The 22,703-nt window shown below is 32.0% G+C and overlaps 1 protein-coding gene and 2 non-coding genes across 4 annotated transcripts in view; 2 read left to right on the top strand and 1 right to left on the bottom strand.

Moving 5' to 3' along the window:
* Positions 1-22,703, top strand: part of LOC129914741 (hexosaminidase D) — an 81,118-nt gene that overhangs the window by 2,022 nt on the left and 56,393 nt on the right. The gene's annotated exons all lie outside the window — the stretch shown is intronic.
* Trnag-ucc (transfer RNA glycine (anticodon UCC)) lies at positions 17,677-17,748 on the top strand. Its single transcript has one exon. It is a non-coding gene; the product is annotated as a tRNA-Gly (tRNA).
* Positions 18,055-18,127, bottom strand: Trnak-uuu (transfer RNA lysine (anticodon UUU)). Its single transcript has one exon. It is a non-coding gene; the product is annotated as a tRNA-Lys (tRNA).

The raw sequence follows: 22,703 nt of genomic DNA, 5'->3' as shown, positions 1-22,703 counted from the left end.
TTTCAAAATGTTATACCATTTTGTTGAGAATATTCCATAAATAACCGAGATAAAATTCATTTTCTTAAAAAATCCGACTTTTTTATTAGGTACTAGCTGACCCGGCGGACTCCGTTCCGCATTTTTCTAGTATTTATTTTCAATTTTTGGCTTTGTAATGTATTAACCTTTTCCAATACAAAAAAATCGGGCCACAACTTGATATATGGAGCACAAACATAAAATTGTATAAAGTATTAAAAAAAGCAAACCATTTGTCTGACAGCTATCTATTATAATTTTAATTGGAATGTGTACGAAGTTTCATTAATATTATTATTAAGGTATAACAACATAAATCTTCAGCGGAAAGCAAAATGGTACTATGTCCTTAACAGATCCTATGGAGTTACAATAATTTTGCTTTCTCAGGTGATATGTATGTTGTATGCATGCCACTGTTATTTTCTGTTATTGGCACGGGTTTTTTGCATCAAATATAGTAAAAAAAATGTTTTTAAAAACAAAATTGTATGTGTCTCGAACTCCTTTCAATCACTTGCAATCGCTACTAAAATTTGATAATCCAGTCAAATAAGGGTTTCACTTCGGAATTAATGCTAATAGAAATTATGTTTGCTCAATACCTTCGTTTTGGCATTCTATAACATACATCAAAAGTGTAGAAAAATCTCATGTTTGCAAGTCGCGATTTTCAAGATCAAATCGCGAAATGGAGATTTTCAAAATTAGCAATAATAGACAATGATATATATCTTATATATAAAAATGAGTTCATTTAGTGTGTGTGGCCGATAAACTCGCGTTTGGCTGGTCCGATTTTGGTAATTTTTTTTTGTTTGAAAGGTATTAATGTGTAGATGGTTTGTATACAAAAAAAATAATACCTTTTCTCGCATCTTTACATAGCTGTCAATTTGTACGAGTAAAAAAACACTCTCACTTAAAAAAAAAAAAACTAAGCTTAATTTGTAAACAAATTTATTAGACAGGCTTTCAAAATAATTATTATCGCTTAAGGCCTGATTTTGACAACATTTGCGTACATGTTAATAGTTCGCAAACATGAATTTAATCAGATTTTGTTGTGTCATGCTGTGGATATGTATTTAGGTATGTATGTATGCAAAAAAAGAACGATTAAATTCTATTTTTTTTTTTATCAAAAGAAGTTCAATTCTGAGGAGTACCTACTTTCAACTTCGTGATGCCATTAATGATGGTAATGTTAATGATATTGGTCAGTTCACTATTTTGCTAACTTCATACACTGGTGCATACTGGGGCCTACTGTATGGGTGGCTGATGTGATATTCTTATATATAGTAAATTAAAGTTTGGTTTTGTGTACGTTCGCTAACCGGCCAAACCGGTTGTCTGATTTTCTTTAATTTTTTTTTAATAAAAGTGGAATAAGAGTAGAAAGTTTATTACAAAAAAAATTGATGATTTTATAGGGTAAATAGGGGTAACAGTCAGTGGCGTACGTTGAGTCACCGGGGCCCCGGGCCAAGACTAAATTTTGGGGCCCCTTTGATATTTGGGGGCCCCTTAGATACAAAAAAGTACGTATAAACCATACATTTTTTTTTTGTATGGCTTATTTATTTTTAGGTTTATTTTTATATTTTAATATGTTCGTAATGCACTTTCCTATACTTACTTAAAATTCCTATCAAAAAAGTAGTAAATACTTGTACTAGGGGTTCCAAAATAAAATTCAATATTTAGAGACCACTAAAATAAAAATTTGTTTAGCTTAGAATTGATAGTTCTTGGGGCCTCTGTTCTGAAGTAATATGTACATGTACACATTTGATTTTCCATCATCAAACATAGTTTATTTCTTTTGGGGCCCCTGAAAAATTATTTTTGGGGCCTCAAAATTAAGTGCTTAGAGGCTCCTATAATATAATTTATTTTTTTTGGAGCCAAGAATTAATAGGTATTGGGGCCTATGAAATATTCGGAATGCCATTTTGGGCCCTGATGTACCTATTTATGTTGGGGCCCCTGAATTGATATTTAATTTTCCATTTGATTGTTTTGAACCACTGAAGTAATAGCTTTAGAGGATCCTCAAATAATATTTGTCATGCCATCAGAAAATTTGATGAATAATTTTGGGCTCCTTAGTTATAGATTTTGGGGCCCCCAAATTAATATTTGATTGCCTCTCAACTAACGGGGTTCCTGAAAAAATATTTTTTGGGACCCTTCATATAATATTTTTGGAGCCCCGAAGTCATATTTTTTGGGGCTCCTAAATTAATATTTAGTAATCCATCAACAAATGTAATTTATTTTAAGAAAACAATTTTTTTTTATTTAATTTTTTTTTGACGCCCTGAAGTAAAGAAATTGTTTTTTGCTTTTTTGAAGCCCCTAATGTATTATTTGTGGTTGCAAAGATTTTTCAAGTAATATTTTTTGGGGCCCTGAGATAAAATTATAATTTTTCTTTTAAAAAAGCAGTTTATTTTTTTGGGGCCCCTGGGGTAACCTTTTTATTAAATCAATATATATCGAGTGGCTACCAATGACCAATGATACTGAATGACATAATTTGTCTCCCTTGTATCCGAAGTGATTCAAATACATTTTAATTTACTTCATAACTCAATTTCTGCTAACAGTTTCCTTCTCTGCATTTTCTCCAAAGGGGGCGCTGGGGTCGGTTGGGGGCCCCGGGGCGCCGCCCCACTTGCCCCAAGGGAGTGTACGCCCCTGGTAACAGTTCATTGAAAAAAGAGGCTATTTTCTAAACGGTAAGTTTTAGAGATCTGATTTTTTTAAATTGATAGATACATTTATTGTTTGTTTGGAAAAGGTAATGAAAAAATTCTAAAAAAAATTCAAAATTAAGTTGTTAAGGGTTTTTTGCAGTCAAAACATGTGATATACCTTCGACAAAAGATTAATTACAGATAGGCAAAATTTTGTACAGAAATTTGAATTACACCATTAGAAAGATACTAAAAAAAAAATAGGCGTCTCATACGGATTTTTTTCATAGACCCTGTACTTTTAAATATGAATTTTTGAAAAAAACAAGGAATTTTTAAAAAACTGCGAAAATTTGAAATTAATAGGACATATGGGTTTTAATTATGCACATGCATGTGCAAATAATTGAATTTTTAAAATGATTTTTGACCGAATAACGGGAAAAACAAGTTTTTTTGTTCCAATTTTTTTGGCCGTTTTTAACTGTTTTTTATTTTTATCTTTTTTTCTTCAACATATAAATGAATGAAATTTACTGTGTAGATAGATAATAAGCAAGACTATAATTGTATATTTGTATCAAAATGTAAACACAATCTTGAATAACGGTAAAATAAAGTTCTATTTTTCAACACGTCACATCTTTTGATTGAGAGCACATAAAAATTGTATTTAACTTTATTGAGCATCTTGATGATATTACCTTTCATTTGATCGCACATATCGCACATAGCCGTACATCAACTATAAGGTACATAATGTTAAATTAAAAACTTGAGAAATACCTAAAAACACCTGTGGAGATCGGTTGATCATGACCAGCCACCAGTGGTGGTGACCAGTGTGGGAAGTACCGTAATCTCAGTTTGAACTTTTGATATGGTTGGCTTTAAAAAATTCTTACTTTTTTTGTAGGCATCGTAGAAATATCATTAAAACGTCATGTGAAAGGTGAAATAATAGGCTTTCACATGATCTAAAATTTATTATAGGTTGTCATCGAAAAAATTGATTTATAGCATGAGAAAATAAAGTATATGTTTTTTTTGTTTCTATTAAGAGACAATTAAATTGATTCTCTCCATTGCATCCATGTTGCTTACAATCAATTTTGAGAAATTCACATAACGCCATGCTTTTCATAGCGTAGGAATAGCTTGCCGAGCGAACCACGCTCATGCACATTATGGGTTAGCATATTTCCGCTGACTCGCACATGCTTTACGAAAAAATTTAACTATATGTAGGTACCAAAAAGAGAGATCAAAATATTTTCTAAAGTCGAGTAAAAATGGGCGTAAGAAAGGGCAGGCTAAATAGCATACACATTATTCAAATTTATAAAGAGCCGTTAAAGTGCGATATTGATAATAGGGTGTATTTGCAAAACGCTGATTTTTTAAAGTGCCGTAACAAGCCGTATTGAAATATTTATGGAAAAAACGTTTGAAAGAGTTAATAACTTTGCATTGTGAAATTTTGTGTGGTGCAGCATTGTAGTGCATGTAGTGAGCATTTTACTTAGGCTACTTTTTGCTAAAAGTTTAAAAGTGAATATTTTTAGACTCATTTTACAAACTTTTAAAGTTTTAATCCCCTTTTTTTTGTTTATTACAAAATCGAAAATTGGAAATAAATACAAGAAATGGCGGAACGAAGTCCGCCGGGTCAGCTAGTTATATATAACTTCGAGGTATTTTTTAATGCTGATTACAAAAAATCTAAAATCAAAGCAATCTGACGTCTCTGAAAAAAGTTATTTCTGTTTTTTTTTTTTTTAAGTGTAAAAATACCTTTAAATCATGTAGCTTATGCTGGTAAACATATAAAATTCCAAAGTTTTCTTATTATTTTTTTTTTTTAATCTGCACCTAACTTAGTTTAACCTGCAAAATTAGGACTTGCGGACATGAGATTTTTTTTTAGGTTTTTGACATAAGTTATAGAATATCTGTTCAGGAATGAACATCATTTATTATAACTAAATATTAACTATTTACAAATTCTTTTATCTATTTTGTTTTGTTTGTTAAAAAGGTAAAAATACCTATCAAAAAACATTTATGTTCCACACCTTGCCAAACATAATCATACATTACCCTATAATAATTTGTTTCATGTTATAAACTTTTCTTACTCTCTAGCTGTTCTTTCATATTTTTGTTTCTCTTAAATTATTGTTTAAATCATACATTTTTGTTACTCACTGGAAAATTACTCTCTAACTGTTCACTACATAACATATTGTTCAGTTATAATTTTGCAAGTGCTAAATTTGCAAATTAAATCTTCCTTTTTCTTTCTGGAACCACCAAGCTGTAAGCATCAACAATTGTAAGATTAAAATAAAAAATTATTTGCTGTGTTTTGACATCGTTGCGTTTACTTTGCATTCAACGTCGTATGCATGTTATATGGGAAGTCGCTTTTCTTGGATTCAACAATTTTGTGAATAGTTTTGTGCATATTGTGGAATATTGGATAATTCTTTGAATCTAATTAATTAAAGATAAACATACTGGTCCTTCGTCGCCATATAAATTTGAACCTTTGGAAATTTCGTGTGCTTAACTTGGTGTGGTTGATTGGGAATATTTTCGAGATTTTTTTTGTGGTGCATCGTGCATGGCCACATACATTTTCGTTTTCTGCGAACTTATTCCATCTTAAGAAAGAGCTACTCAATATCTTCAGATCGTGTTAAAAGATATTCTTGTTTTTGAGATTCGTGAAATTTCTGTTTTTTTTTTTTTTTTTTTTTTGTTATTTCATTCACGCGCTATGAATGTCGTTAAGGCAAAACGTGGTCGTGCCAAGGGACGGCTGACCAAAGCAGCAGATTTCGCTGCCACGGTGGATATAAATACTCCACTTGCTATGCTACAAATACGTCTCGAGAAGTTGGAGGAAACGTGGTCCGATTTCATAGCGCTCCAAGATGAGATGTATTTGTACATTGATGAGGATGAATTCGTAGACCCAGAACCTGAGTTCTATGAATATGAGGCAAAATATTTTGTTGCGCATTCGGTCTTATCAAGCTTTATTAAAGTTAAATTATCGTCTCAACCTGCTAGGGAAACGGTTGCTGAAAAGTTGGCGGGTCAACAAGCCGCGTTTTTGGAGAAGTTGAACTCCACCCCAGGCAAATCGTCGGTTAACCTTCCTAAGATAGGAGTGTCAAATTTTTCTGGTGAATACGAGGACTGGCCTGCCTTTAAGGATATATTCATTAGTTCTATTGACCAGAATCCTTCAATAACTCCTGCACAAAAGTTTTACTACCTTAAGAGTTACTTGAGTGGTACAGCAGCCGACTTGGTTAGCCATATGAAGCTTACGGACAGTAATTATTTTGAGGCTTGGGATAGGTTGGAGAAACGGTTTGATAGGTCTCAACTAATAATTCAGTCGTTTATAAATTCATTTGTCTCATTGCCATCGACTAATTCTTCCAACGTTGCTTTGTTAAGAAAGATAACAGACGGTGCTGACGAGGTTATTAGGGGTTTAAATGCTCTCAATACAACAGGTCGCGATCCCTGGTTGATCTTTCTTTTAAGTCAGAAGCTTGATCCTGATACGAAGCAGGCGTGGGCTGAACATTTGGGGTCAAAGGAAGGTCCCACAATAGATGAACTTCTCGAATTTTTACAAAACCGTTGTGCGTGTTTGGAATCTTGTTCTACTCCTGTTCGAAATTCTAAGATTCGAAACAAAACTCAAGGGAGTTTAAAGTCTCATGTCGTTGAATCTGTACAGAGTTGTTTGGAATGTAAAGGAAACCATAACTTACCAAGTTGTAAGAAGTTCCTTGCTCTTGATGTGGAGGCTCGTCGGCGTTTTGCTAAAGAAAGGTCATTATGTTTCAACTGTTTACGACTAGGTCATGCTGCAAATAAATGTTTTTCTAATAATCGTTGCAAGGTTTGTAAATCGAGACACCATTCTCTAGTTCATCCGGAAGTAGCTGCAATTAATACATCGACAAATCTTGCTAATGAGCAGACACCACTTGTTGCTCAATGTACATCGAGTTCTTCGTTTTCAAATTCGGTTCCGTCGTCGGTGGTTAGTCATCATTCTTCTGAGCCCAGTCACAGTTTTCACACAATTCTCCCAACAGCTGTTGCCAAATCTCAGGATAAGGAAAGGTCGTTCCACAACATTCGTATGCTTCTTGATACTGGTTCACAAGTTTCGTTCATTACTGAACAGACTGTTCAGCGCTTGGGACTTCGTCGAAGTCAATCTCGGATACCGGTTCTTGGCGTAGGTTCGACATCAGCAGGTGTTACCAATGGTATAGTGACACTGAGGCTTATTTCTCGATTCAGTTCAAAGTTTGTTGACGTAGATTGTCATGTCCTATCGAAACTTACATCGTTGCTGCCGGAATCTCCCGTGGACAATATCGACTTAGGAAAACTTGTGACTGTTGAGCTCGCTGATCCTTATTTTAATAAGCCAGGTCCTATTGACGTGTTGATTGGAGCAGATAAGGTTTTCGACATAATAACTGGACCATCTAATAGCACAATCGCTGGGGTTCCTAATTTAGTTCCTACTATTTTTGGATCGGTTGTTGTAGGAAGATCTACACAAAATTCTGCTCATGTTAATAAGGGTATTAAGACTTTTTGTACGCAGCTAGATCTTTCTTTTTGTACGCACTTGAATCAATCGTTTTGTACGCAGCTGGATCATTCGCTTGCATTTGATCTACAAAAATTCTGGCGTTTAGAGGAAATTTCTGAAGAACCAGCCCTTTCAATCGATGACCAACGTGCTGAAGAGTTTTTTCAAAAAACGCATCAAAGACTTCTTGATGGTCGTTATGTCGTAAAGTTGCCTTTCAAGTCTAATGAAAAATTAAATTTTGGGAACTCTTTTAGTGTTGCACTTCACCGTCTTCATTCAATCGAACGTAGATTTTTGTCAAATCCTTCGTTAAGGGAAAAGTACCAAATGTTCATGGATGAGTATTTGTCGTTAGGTCATATGGAAGAAGTTCCTGCTGATGAAATATACCAATCCTCTTACAACTCGTACTATCTTCCTCATCATGCGGTGTTTAAGAACGATAGCAGCACCACAAAAGTAAGAGTAGTTTTTGACGGATCAGCTAAAACGAATCACAATAGATCCTTGAACGATTCACTTCTTGTTGGACCAACAATCCAACGTGATATCTTCTCTGTTTGCCTTCGTTTTAGACGACATTTGTACACCATTTCAGGAGACATCGAGAAGATGTATCGACAAATTCGTATTTCACGTGATGATATCGATTATCAAAGAATACTTTGGCGTTAAAACCCAGATGAACCCGTGAAACACTTCCGACTATTGACCGTCACGTATGGAACTGCATGCGCTCCTTTTTTGGCAATTCGGACACTCAAGCAGCTGGCTTTGGATTCTTCTGAATCGTATCCTCTTGCATCTGCAACTGTCCTTAACGATTTTTATGTCGATGATGTAATCACTGGTGCAGATACAATAGAAGAAGTCATCACTCTTCAGAAGGAATTAGTAGAACTGCTAAAAAAGGGAGGATTTAATTTACGCAAGTGGACAACAAACTGCTGGCCACTGTTGCTTTCATTACCAGGAGACCAACGTGAGTTCGAGGATTCTACTTCAGTCAAGATCTTAGGATTGCAATGGTGTCCTTCAAAAGATCGGTTCACTTACAAGGTCGAACTAAGTGAATCAGTTGTGTGTACCAAACGTCGAATACTGTCCGAGGCTTCTAAAACTTTTGACCCTTTGGGATTTCTAGCTCCAATTGTTGTTGCGGTGAAAATTCTCCTTCAGGATTTGTGGAGGGAAAAACTGAGTTGGGATGAAGAACTTCCAAAAGAACTGGCTGATCGATGGACGATTCTCCGACAAGAGTTACCCCTCATCAAGGAAATTCAAATCCCTAGAATCATCTGGACAAACAAAAACAATTGTGAGTTCCATGGATTTTGTGACGCGTCTCTGGACGCATATGCAGCTGTGGTATATTGTAGAAGTACAAATGTCGACGGTACAGTCTCAGTAGCATTGGTAGCTGCAAAGAGTAAGGTTTCTCCTATCAAAGTTTTGTCTCTTCCTAGATTGGAGCTCTGCGGAGCCCTATTGTTAACACGTCTAATCAATAAACTTAAAATGTCTTTACAGGATAAAGAAATGAAAGTTTTCGCATGGACAGATTCATCAATCGTGCTCCACTGGCTTTCTTCTCCACCAAAACAATGGTCGGTGTTTATCGGCAATCGGACTTCGGAAATCATATCCTCTATTCCTCGTAACCTTTGGAATCACGTTCGATCTGAGAGTAACCCAGCCGATTGTGCAACTCGTGGAATTTCACCCTCTCTTTTGCCCTCAAATGAGCTGTGGTGGAAAGGACCCTCGTGGCTTTGGATGGAGAAAAATCAGTGGCCATATTCAAAATTTTCAATAGAGGAAGTGGAATTTTCAAAGGAAGAATTGGAAGAAAGGAGAAACCCTAAAATGCAGGTATTTTTGTCAAATGCTATTGAAGATAACATGTTGCAAACTCTTATAACCAATTCTTCGGAGTACTACAAATGTATTAGAGTCATTGCAACAATGTTTCGGTTTCGGTTTAATTCGCGTATTTCAAAGGAGTTCTCTGCACTTCGTAATTATCAACCCTTGTGTGTGCAAGAACTAATTAAAGCTAAAATAACAATGCTAAGGTTTAGCCAGTTAACATCGTTTTCGTCAGAAATTAACGCGTTAAAAAATGGTAAAGAATTATCCAAAAAACATAAACTTGTAAGCCTTTCGCCTTTTATTGATTCCGACGGGTTACTTAGAGTTGGTGGTCGTGTGCAAAACTCCGACCTTTCATATAGTGAAAAACACCCCATCATACTCTGTAAATCAAGTCGTGTAACTGAACTAATTGTTAATTATACCCATGAACATAATTTACATCCCGGTGTGACCTTTTTGATCGCTTTATTAAAAAAAGACTATTATATTGTTGGCTGCAGAAATTTAGTGCGAAAAGTAGTTCATAATTGCATTCCATGCTTTCGTCAGCGTCGTGAATCGTCGAAACAATTGATGGGAAATCTTCCTGCCGAAAGAATCCGTTTTTCGCGTCCGTTCAGTAAGGTGGGTGTTGACTATGCCGGGCCGATAACGTTAAGACTATCTCGCGGAAGAAACCCTAAATTCGTAAAAGCATATATTGCTCTGTTTGTCTGTTTTGTTACCAAAGGTATTCACCTTGAACTCGTTGGTGATTTGTCGACAAATGCATTTCTTATGGCTTTAGATCGGTTCTGTGCGCGTCGCGGAAAGCCAACCGAAATCTGGAGCGACAATGGAACGAATTTCCATGGTGCCAAACGTTTGCTGAATGAGATGTTCCAATGCGTTGTGAATGAACATCATCAACAGATTGTCATTGATCATCTTGCCAAGGATAATATTACATGGAAGTTCATTCCACCATCAGCGCCTCACTTTGGAGTCTTATGGGAGGCTGGTGTTAAGTCGGTTAAGCAGCACTTGAAACGAGTGATCGGTGAACATATTCTCACGTACGAAGAAATGTACACTCTTCTTGCCAAGATTGAAGGTCTCTTGAATTCACGTCCAATGTGGCAGACATCGGATACGGAACCCAGTGCACTTTCACCTTCTCATTTTATGATTGGGGAGGCATACACCTCAGTTCCTCATCCTGATTTGGTAAATTCTAAAAATTCTGTTCAAACTAATTGGTATCTTTTACAGAAATTATCCCAAGGCTTTTGGAAAAGATGGCATCAGGAGTATTTAACATCACTTCAACAAAGGCAAAAATGGCGAAATATCCAACCAAATTTGTCTGTTAATGATGTCGTTTTGTTGAAAGAACCAAATCTTCCACCATCTAAATGGATTCTTGGACGTATAATCGCTACACATCCAGGAGATGACGATAAGGTTCGAGTTGTCACAGTACGAACCATGAATGGAGAGTATACACGGCCAGTTGTTAAAGTTGCCCCACTTCCGTTTGCTGAAAGATCATAGTCTTTCAGGGGGGGCTGAATGTTCAGGAATGAACATCATTTATTATAACTAAATATTAACTATTTACAAATTCTTTTATCTATTTTGTTTTGTTTGTTAAAAAGGTAAAAATACCTATCAAAAAACATTTATGTTCCACACCTTGCCAAACATAATCATACATTACCCTATAATAATTTGTTTCATGTTATAAACACGGTTGCCGGAGTGGGTAGGATCCTACCAAACTGGGTAGGTTTTTTCACCTTGGGTAGGTTGGTAGGTTTGAAGTCAATTTGGTAGGTTTTTCCAAGTTCTTTCTCTAAAATAATTTTATTTTTAATAATTGACAAACAAAAATTGTAATTATGTCAAATCTACCCAAAATATTTGTGCCAAACAAATGTGCCCATCTAAACCGAGAGTAATAATATTAACTTATGTATGTAAACGCAGTATCCTCATCAGTGGTACCACTTTACTTTAATTGAAGCAGATCTAGTTCTTTTTTTTTCAAAAAAAAATTAAAATCTACTTCCTGCTTCGCACCATCACAAAAATATCGAAATCTACTTTATTTTAAAATGTCTGTTCCAATCACCCCTGTTTACCCTATTAAATGACGGAATTTTTAAAAATCCTTCATTTGGATTTAGCTTTAGGTTATTATCTTTCAAATAAGCTATAGAAGATTTTTGTATCTAAAATAGTTTATTTTTTAATTTTGAATTGAAATTTTTGCCGCACTGGCGAAAGTGCGAGAGTGCAATGTTAGAAAATGGCGTCACGTTTTGTGGTGGCTGCCATGGTTCATCGATTTATAAGACGTTATCACGTCAAAAAACGAACTGTGAATTAGTATTAATATTAATCAATAAAATGTATGTTTTTATTTTTTTAAATAAAATATCAGTAGGAAATTGCAGTTGTTTTTTTTAACAAGAATTTATTATCTTAAAATCGAAAATTCTCGATGGGTAGGTTTTTCTTTGAATTGGTAGGTTTTTTTTGGAAACTTTGGTAGGAAATTTTTTATGCGAGTGGCAACCGTGGTTATAAACTTTTCTTACTCTCTAGCTGTTCTTTCATATTTTTGTTTCTCTTAAATTATTGTTTAAATCATACATTTTTGTTACTCACTGGAAAATTACTCTCTAACTGTTCACTACATAACATATTGTTCAGTTATAATTTTGCAAGTGCTAAATTTGCAAATTAAATCTTCCTTTTTCTTTCTGGAACCACCAAGCTGTAAGCATCAACAATTGTAAGATTAAAATAAAAAATTATTTGCTGTGTTTTGACATCGTTGCGTTTACTTTGCATTCAACGTCGTATGCATGTTATATGGGAAGTCGCTTTTCTTGGATTCAACAATTTTGTGAATAGTTTTGTGCATATTGTGGAATATTGGATAATTCTTTGAATCTAATTAATTAAAGATAAACAATATCCAAACAAAGATAGAAACAAAAAAATTAGCCTATCAGCACTAATTATAAGATTGTTTTTTAGTGCATATTCCAAAATTTCCCCTTTACTCAAAAAATATCAATTTTTCATAGGTATGAATGTTTTTTTCATTGCATTGTTTTGATTCTTAATGATAATGGATATGAAAACCTTCATGCTAAATTTTGTCCCTCTACTTTTAAGGGTTTTTTCCGGTAGTAAGTTTGCAACTGTTATAATAATATGGGTTAACAAATGAAAAACAGGTAAACTTTTTTCAGAGACGTCAACGTCAGATTGTCTTGATCTTGTCTAGATTTTTTGGCATCAGCATTAAAAAATACCTCGAAGTATTGTATCATATGTGAATATAATACCATTGTCTATTATTGCTTATTTTGAAAATCTCCATTTCGCTTTGATAATCGCGACTTGCGGCATGAGATTTTTCTAGACTTTTGAGGTATGTTATAGAATGCCAAAACAAATATATTGAGCAAAAAAAATTTCTATTAGCATTCATTCCGCGGTGTACTCCTTTTTTCACCTTATTTGACTGTATCATGATATTTTTTGGCTATTTAGGAAATTCAAAAAGTAGCCATCTGTTTTTGTAAATTGTAAAGAAACCGACTTAAAATGAAAAGATTAAATCATTTTAAATTAATGCGGAAATTGGTAGTTGAAACAACTTAAACAAATTTTAAGTTTCAGTTTATCATACCAATTTTCAACTGTGAGATAGCTTAGTTGTTTCTATTAGCCTTGAATATGAGCTCTTTGAACCCCAAATATTGAATTTGCTCATGACTTGACAGCAGCGCCACGTACCAGGTCCAACTCTAAAACAAAGCCTGTCTCGAATGAACCTTATCAAACGCAAAAAATTTCATAAAAGTCTATACAGCCGTTCGGACTCCAAATATGGAATTTAGCTATAACTTGACAACAGCGTCAAGTCTTTCGAACTCCAAATATGGAATATTTGCCTTTAATTTGACAACAGTGCCACCTACCGCATAGGCATACAGTTATAATTTACAAAACATGGATGGGCCTTATCACACAAACGAACTTTCACAAAAATCTGTAAAGTCTTTCGGACTCCAAATATGAAATTTGGTAATGCTGATCAAGAACATCTTGGTCTGTTCGATTTAGAACAACCAATCCTAACTGTGCCAATGCTTTACTTATTTGTCCTCAATGAAGATCAGAGATTGAATAAAATATCACAAGACGAATAAATATTTGTTTCACTCAAAGTCAGACTTTTTTAATTCTGAAAGCTTTACAAATTAAGCTTAGTTAAATCTTTTAAAAAGCGAGAGTGTTTTTTTACTCGTACAAATTGACAGCTATGTAAAGATGTGAGTAAAAGTTATTATTTTTTTTGATACAAACCATCTACATATTAATACCTTTCAAACAAAAAAAAAATTACCAAAATCGGACCAGCCAAACGCGAGTTTATCGGCCACACACACTAAACGAACTTTTTTTTATATATAAGATTTTTTCCATATTATTTTAGTTTTGTACCCTTTTAGAACCTTTCAGGATACAAAAACTTAAATAATATGGAAAAATAACCTAATAAAAAAGTTGGATTTCTTAGAGCCAATTTTTCAATCTTCTAATAAACAGTCAGTTAACTGTTCGACGAATAAAGTTATTAGGCTCATAAACAATCAGATAAAAACATTGAATTTTTCAATCAAGAATAATTTATTCTACAGAATAACAAAAAAAAATTGTCAAATTAAAAAATATTTAAAATTAAACGTCATTTTTATACATGATTGTTTTTGTTTTCTTGTTTTCCACTGTATTTTTTTCAAAATTCTTTCAAAACAGCTTTGACAACTGACACAATATTTTTATTGAGATTATTCCTTAGAATAATTTTATTCGTCTCTGAAAGAAGCAGATAGATTTATTCTTAGGAATAAGCTATATCTGCCTGTTGAAAAATTGATTTTTTCTCTATCCTTAGGAATAAGTACTAACTGACTGTTTAACTGACTATTGAAAAATTGGCCCTTAAGAAAATAAATTTTATCTCGGTTATTTATGGACTATTCTCAACAATTGAAAAGAGAATTGAACACACCAACTTTTTAGGTAACTTGCCGAAACATCGTAGTGGATTTTTTTTACACTACGGTTCATTGAATTAGAGTCATGTAAAATTTTTTAGTACTTAGTTGGTCAAAAAAGTAATATTTTCTTTAAAACTGATGCAGCTGAGTAAAATTTTTTGAATGCATTTGGTAGCAGGGTTATTCAAGGTTTCGTAACAAAAGAAAAAAATGAGAAAAATTAAGATTTGTAGTCACGGCACATAAAAAACCGTCACAGGGTGACTATTTTTTCGACTTTTATTCAAATGCCCATAACTCACAAAATATATGGCTGCGATTTTTTAAATTATTTTTCTGATAACTGTCACCACCTACCCTATCTACCGTTTTGGTTTCGACGTTAACTTTTGGGACACCCTGTATAGCCCAGGCAAATTAATGAAAATATGGTCATGAAATCGCATTTTTCGCGGGACAAAATTTTTTTCATGGAATGTTTTTGGGGGTATGTCCTCATCATAAAAGTCAATTTGTTGGGATGATAAGACGTCGGATCAGCCGCCATCTTGGAAAAGAGGTTGGTTCCGTTTTTATTTAATAGCCCCATTTTTACTTATTTTAACCAAAAATGACCAAGGACAGACTTATTCACAATAAAATTATCTAAAAAATGGTATACAAATGAATTCCGTAGGTTAATTAATTTCAATTTTATAGTCGGTCAAAGTCCGTGTTTGTTTCGCAAGGTTAGGGCAAAATGACATTTTTACAAATATCTGACGAACTTTTGATTTGTTTGGTTATTCTTCAAGAATGAATTATAGCACTTTTAATCGTCTATAAAATGAGCCCTCAATTCATCATATTGTAGAAGCAATCTAACATCGAAGTTCACATTGTACTAGTGATAAAAAAGCAAGTTTTCTTCTATTGAACCGAGCAAATTTTGGTAGTGGAGGTATAGCAAAAAAATAAGTAACCAGTTTTGTAACTATGTATATGCGTCTAAATATCGAATTCAAAGTTTGGAATGTTTAAAGTTGAGCTTTATATGGTTTTCGGAGGGTTAAATAACGTGAGTTATTAGGCTAAATTGACACCATTTAAAATTCTAAATATAAGAACTGATCAGCGTTTACCAACCCATTAAGCCAAAATTATGCCTCACTTGAAAAACAATTATACATAAATTATGCCTCAATTGAGATTTCTTAGTTTTTGTTTGAAAAATTATATACAAAAACTGCAAGTACACAAAACGAAATGTTTTATTAACTAATATTTATACATTAAGGTAACTTATTTGTCACGAAATGGCAACTTATGTATTTTCTTCGAAAGGAATTTTTCAAGGGAACTCACACATTGTTTTACATAATTGGAAGAAATTAGCGACCAGTTTTTTTCACCAATAAGAAATAATTTCAATTTTATGTGTATTTTGTTTTGACCTGTAATCTTTTTGAAGATTCTTTTCAAGTAAAATTGATCAGTGTGGACAAAATTCTTCGAAAAATTAAACACTACCAAGATCTAAATGGTAAACAAAATTATGTAAATTAAATTTCGCACCTTTATTTAAAAGATATATAATTTAATATTTTTTAGTTCTTTTTTATCAAAATATTTTTGAAGTGAAAACTTATTTAGCATCGTAGTGATTTGAAACAAGATGAAACGAAAACGCGACACGACTTCAACTTGTTATAACTTTTTTGTTTTAATAGATAGATGAATGAATAGATAGGTAATTAAATAAATTATAATTGTACAAAATTTCAATTAATTTCATATTCAAAATTCGGAGATAACGGTAAAAAGATGTTCTTTTCCAACACACGTTATATCTTTTGATCTAGTGCACATACAAATTTGATTTAACTTTAATATGCATGCTGATAACATAACCTTTTATTTGATATATCACACATAACGGTACGTGCTCTACAAGTTAAGCAATCTTAAATTGAAAAAATTGAAAAATACGATGACCAGCTACCAGTGTAGGAAGTACCGTAATCTCAGTCTGGAAATTCGACATGGTTGACTTTAAAAAATTCTAACTTCTCTTGTAGACATCTTTGAAATAAGATTTATGCATCATTATACAAGGTGAAACAATAAGCTTTCACATGGTATCAAATTTTCTATAGGTTGTCAAACAAAAAAATTGAATTAATAGCATGAGAACATAAAAATAAATGTTTTTTTTTGCTTTTTTGATGAAATTTCATCGAGTTCACAAAATTCTAGCTCTTTTTGTAGATGTTTCATAGACCTGATCGATAAATATATTTTGAGCTTGGGCAATAAGCTTTTAGATGGTATAAAATTTTTTATAGGTTGTAAAGGAAAAAATGCATTTAATAGCGTTAGAAGACAAAAATACGTGTTTTTTCGCTTTTTTGGTGGAAATTGATCGAGTTCAAAAAATTCTAGCTCTTTTTGTAGATGTTTCATAGACCTGATCGATATATATATTTTTAACTTAGACAATAAGCTTTCAGATGATATAAAATTTATATAGGTTGTCATATAAAAAACATGGATTTGAAGGTGATAGAATAAAAATAGGTAGATTTTTTCTATTTTTTTTTTTTTTGTAAGAAAAATGATTTTTTAAGGTTTCACTTCTACCACGTGTGAATTGCACACATGATTTTTTTTTTTTTTTTAATATATAAAACTTTTAAAATATAAATCAAGAGTGTAATGAAAAAAAGTATGCCTTTTTGGCAAAAAAGAAGCCTCAATGCCTTAGCTAAAAGGCATAATTATGCCTCAGTTGGCATCGCTGGAACTGATGCTCTGTCTAGAATAATATGGCGGCTATATGACACCAGGCAGAGTTGTGCAAAATGTGGTTTTATGCTCGTGTACTGATGCTCTATCAATACCAAAGTCAAAATTCGGCTCGAATTTTTTCATGATACTCCATACAAAAATTTCTTATTTTCCCGTATTATTCCTTTTCAAATTCTTGCTGCAAATGGTTCCCCAAATGTTGAGAGTTATGCGTTTTTCATAAATTCTGCAATAGCGAGGTATCGGTCGGAACAGAAAATTCTCTGACTTCATACAAATCATTCTGCTATGTGTCCTTTCAACAGGTAAAAACTCTCCCATTCGTACGAAATCGGATAAATTTAAGACGGATACCTCGCTAAGACCGATTGTCTCACAAGACCAAGACCACAAGATTTTTACCAAGAATCAAACCATCTTCAATACTTTATTAAAATTTTGGTAAAAACTTTTTTTACTACCCCAAATAATTACACCAGACTTTTCATTTTAATCTCAGTATCTATTTTGAAAAGCATTTAAATTCTTCTTCTTCTATAAAAATATATAAATTGTATCTTAAAACCAATGTAGACATAGGGCGTCGGTGGTGTAATGGTTAGCATAGTTGCCTTCCAAGCAGTTGATCCGGGTTCGATTCCCGGCCGACGCACACTTTTTTTCAATTATTCAGACAAAAATTCTGAATTATAATAAATAACAGTTCATCCCTTACTGATTGACTATAATAATGATATGGTTTATTTTTTAATTCCTTACGCTGAATTGCAAATTATTAATATCCGTGCAGAGAAGTTTCGTTTACATTGTCAAGTGCATCATCTAATGGACTTCTGCAGTTTATATTGTTTTAAAAGCAAAATTCCGGTTGAATTTGTATAAAACTTTTCAATTCTATTTATTAATAAACAACCACCCAAAATTTTGCATGCAGAAAAATAAAAATAAAAAAAGTGCTCGCCCGAGCAGGGACTTGAACCCTGGACCGTTGGATTAAAAGTCCAACGCTCTACCGACTGAGCTACCCGGGCACATGGGGTGGTTAGTGGCAAATGGTATTGTTAAATATTAATTATTGTGAAGCACCTAGTAATTATTTTTCAAGAAGTTTTAACTGCAATAATTTGTGGTAATTTTTGTTACCACACAAATAAATTGCCCACCATTGTATATATTTTTTTTACTTCATGATAGTACTATGGAAATATATATACAATGTTGCCCACAAACAAATTGGTGAATAGGGAGTGGGTGGGCGGAAAAGTGGGGTGGGTGTCAAAAATCGTGTTTTTTACGATTTCTGTCAAAAGTAGACCTCCTATGGAAAAAGTCGAAGGCAAAAGTTGTAGATAGTAAAAATGTCTACAACTTTTACTAAAATCATTTTTTTATATGTATAACCTCAAAATTATTGAGAAAAATGAAAAATACGATTTTTTTATTTTTATCTTTTACAAAAATGGTTGGATTTTAACAAAACTTGGTTAAAAATAACTTTGTTCTGTTTTCTATCTATTTTAAATGATTTTTGACGAATTTAATTTAAAAAAATAGGCTATTTTTCAATCAAAAAAGATTTCGAAAAATTTTTGATTTTTGAAAAGTTTGGAATGCTATTATCAGGATTAAAACCTTTTATTTAAGATTGTGTGGAAAAACTATAGGTACTTTTGTTTTAGAAAATACTTACAAAAATTGAAAAAAAAACGATTTTTAAGATCGTTTTTACCGTAAATAAATATTTTTCCATAGAAACCAAATTATACTTTTCTAATGGCCTTTGACCTTCTTAATTTGAATCTTTAGAACAGCTCTAAAGTGCAAAGTTTTTGAGATATTGAATTTTGAACGTCCAAAACATTATTTTTGTGATGTTTTGGCATGGTAATATCTCAAAAACGTGATGTGATAGAATTTGTCTGACTTCGGATTCGAGCTTAGAAAACCATTAGAAAAATATACTCTGATTTATATAAAAAAAAAACTTTATGACTAGAGTAATCGAACAGGGCATTCGATTTTTTCTATTTGCAATAATCCCACACGTATGCTATATCTTCATCGGTTTCCACCTTTTATTATATAAAAAAAAAGAATAAAATAAAACTTTTAATTATTATTTCACTATTAAAAGGACAACTTACCTACTTTTGACAGGAATGATAACAATTTGATGAAAAATCACAAAATTAACCGCAACTTTTCTGGATTTCACCCGAATACATTTATAGAGGATTCCATTAACCTTATTGTTTTGTGTCGAGAAAGAACGTGTCTTTAATTTTTTTTGTTCGAAAAAGGGACTGAAATTCACATTTTTTTTTTTTTGCAAAAAAAATTTTTTTATATATGGTCATAATTTTGAAAAAAAGATATATGTTTTTGTTTTTTTTGCTTAGAAAAAGTAGCATACATTAAAGTTTCATAAAAAGTTATTTTCTCAGTTCTCCGACTTTTGTTGGTGGTCATAGGCAGTACATGTTACTTACATGTAGTATGAGAATAACACATTAGTTTTGCTATTTAATATTTTGGAAAATAACTTTTTGCTATTCATATTTCTTAGTTGTGATGTTTTTGACCCGATAATACCGATAAAACATTTTTTAATAATGATTTTCATAGCTTGGGTTCGAAAGGGTTAAGCTTTTCTATAAATCAAACCTAAAACTGTCAATGTTAGCTTAATTGTTTTCAAAAAATTGCCTCTCAAATATCAAATTTGGATAACATGTTTTTAACAAAAGTTAACCGGTTAGTTGGGAACTACGTGTTCAATTTTTTAAACATTTTGTTTAGATATTGACTCTCATGCTATTTCTCTGAGGGTGAGTTCAATCACTTTATAACTATGTAGATGAAAATACGGAATAAGGTATATGTGTTGATGTTTTGTATTGATAAAATTGACAATCATAACAGGGCTTTGAACTATTGAGTGCATTTTTAAAAATTAACCGAGAGTTCGTGGCAGATTTTGGGTGGTAACCGATTTGTATGAATGTTACAATAAAATAATTAGTCTCAGTCATTGTGATGACGATTACTTTCGTCTGCATTGAAAATGTGCAACAAAAACAGAATTTTTGGTGAAAATCGATTTAGGTAGGGAGTAACCTCATGAAATTAGTAGGGTACATAATCGAGACAGATTTTTTACCCGCTCGCAAACTTTAACTTTACTTAAAATGTCATTTGAAAATTTTTAATTTTGTCAAAAGTTTATTTTGTTCAGATTAAAAAAAACAAAAAGAAAACGAACTGTTGCTAAATTATTATTAAAACAATCCAAAGGCCTAGTTCTTTGGATAAAGAAGATAATGAAATTGAGGACCCTTTGTGTTTTGAGTGAAGTGCCAAAATCGAAAACCTTGTTTTTTTTTCAATTTGTTTTACAAAAATGTTTTCAAAGAAAGCCAATTGCATATTAAATTACTTGTAGGCATGCATTTTGCGAAAAAAAAAAATCAAAGCATATACAAACTTAATTTGTGTGACAAAAATTGATGTTTTTTCTGGTTAATTTGGTTTTCTCTTAGAGGATATACATAATATATGGAGTGCTTGTACTGTTAGTTCCGTGAAGCTTTTATAGAGGGCTTTAGTTTCTTTAAGTTTTTCGATGAGTGCATGCCTCCATTTTATTTTCATTAGATGGCTGTCATCAACAAGCGTGTTTATTTACAGCTGCGGAACCGGACTCGCACTGAAAAACGAAGGCAGCGACCCCTATCCATATGGCGTTACAATGTATTAGGTATAGGAACAAGCACTCCATATATTATATCCTCTAAGGGTTTTCTTTAACTAATCATTATCTTTCTTTTTGTGCTTGTTTCTGAAAATTTATTTTTCCGCCGAAATTGCATTGTTAGGCTGTCTTGAATATCCATCACAATTAAGAAATGAATCAATATAAAAAAAAAACATAAACTTCAAATGACACAACTTCAATATAACATTTTAAATTGACAGTATTTTTAATAAATTTCAAAAATATCCCATAGTAGAGTAACTAAAGCAAATTATTAGGGAACCCGGCCGAACAGCTCTGATTTTGACGATTTTTTTTTTAAACGTAGGTAATTAAAAGTACTTTAAAGTCTATAGATTAAAAATTGCCGGTGTTGCCGTATTGTTTTTTAAAATTAAAATTAAATTTTTTTTTTAACAAAACCATTTTTTTGCTTAAATTTCATAAAACAAATGATAGCAAAAGATTCTCTAGGTAATTTAAGGAAAATATATAAAAGGCAGTAAGGGAAAATCTTCCATCGTTTAAGCGATAAATGCAATTTTCTAACATTCTGACCTCAAACACAAAAAAAATATTTTGAAAACAACGGCAACACCTACAATATTTTAAAATACATTTTTAAAAAGCCAGAAGCTCATTCTTATCTCTTAAATTTAAATCCACTAAATTTAATCAAGACTTTTTGAAAAAATCGTCCTCAAACTCAGAATTAAAAAAAAATATGTTATTAGAAAAATTTAAAATGACTTTTTTCCAAACTTTTTCTAATAAAATATGAATTTATTTAAAAAAAATTTTTGGCCATAAATATTATCAGTTGAATTTCGAAGCAAAAAAGGTAAAATATATAACACTTTTGAAAAAAATAATGAAAAATTACTTCAATTTCAATGGTTTTTGTTATTAAAACTGAATTTTTGCATTGAAATAATTAATTTTCTCAAAGACTGTGGTAAATAGGAACTTTAAATTTTTGCAATTTAACTTTCAACAGTAAGGGTTATTAAATGAATACAAAATAATTTTATGTTTAGATGTTGAACTTTAAAAAATAATAAGTTACATTTTTTTTTCAACTTTTATTAAAAAAAGTTCTTCGAAAATGAAATACTTTTTAATTTTTTTCATAAACCGTAATACATATTGACATTTCCTTTTATAATTTGAAATCATAATAAATGCGGCCAAAAAAATTTGAAAATAAATACATTTTATATTACGACCAAGTTTAAAAAACGACATGTTAAAATTTTTTCAATAATTTTTTTTTTTCAAAAATCTGAGTTCAATTACCATTCTTTCAAAAGCCGTTCATTCAATTAACTTAATTTTAATTTTACATATATGACTAAGCTTCTAGCTTTTAATAAATGTATATTTGAATATTGTAGGTGTTGCCGTTGTGTTCAAATATTTTTTTTTTTTGTGTTTGAAGTCAATTAATAAGAAAATTGCATCTATCGCTTGAACTATGGAAGATTGTCCCTCACTCCCATAAAAATTTCTTTCCTTGAATTTCCTAGACAATCTTTTGGCATCAATTAATTTATGAAATTTAAGAAAAATTTTTGAAAAAAATTTGTTTTTGTTCACAAAAATCTTCAATTAAATTTAAAAAATCAAAACGGCAACACCGGCAATTTTTAATCTATAGACTTTAAAGTATTTTTAATTACCGTCGTTTGAAAAAAAAGATCATCAAAATCTAAGCTGTTCGGCCGGGTTCCCTAATATTGCCAATTTTTGAGCTTTAGTTACTCCACTACCAGGGATATTTTTAAAACTGAAAGTTGGTGAACTTTTGATTTTAAGCTAAGAAGTAAAAAAAAAGAAATTAGTGAATGAAACAA

This window comes from Episyrphus balteatus, chromosome 3 (assembly GCF_945859705.1).
Source record: "Episyrphus balteatus chromosome 3, idEpiBalt1.1, whole genome shotgun sequence".
Classification (NCBI taxonomy): Eukaryota; Metazoa; Arthropoda; class Insecta; order Diptera; family Syrphidae; genus Episyrphus; species Episyrphus balteatus.
The sequence above is the reverse complement of the archived record's forward strand: the minus strand, read 5'-3'. Positions and strand labels throughout refer to the sequence as shown.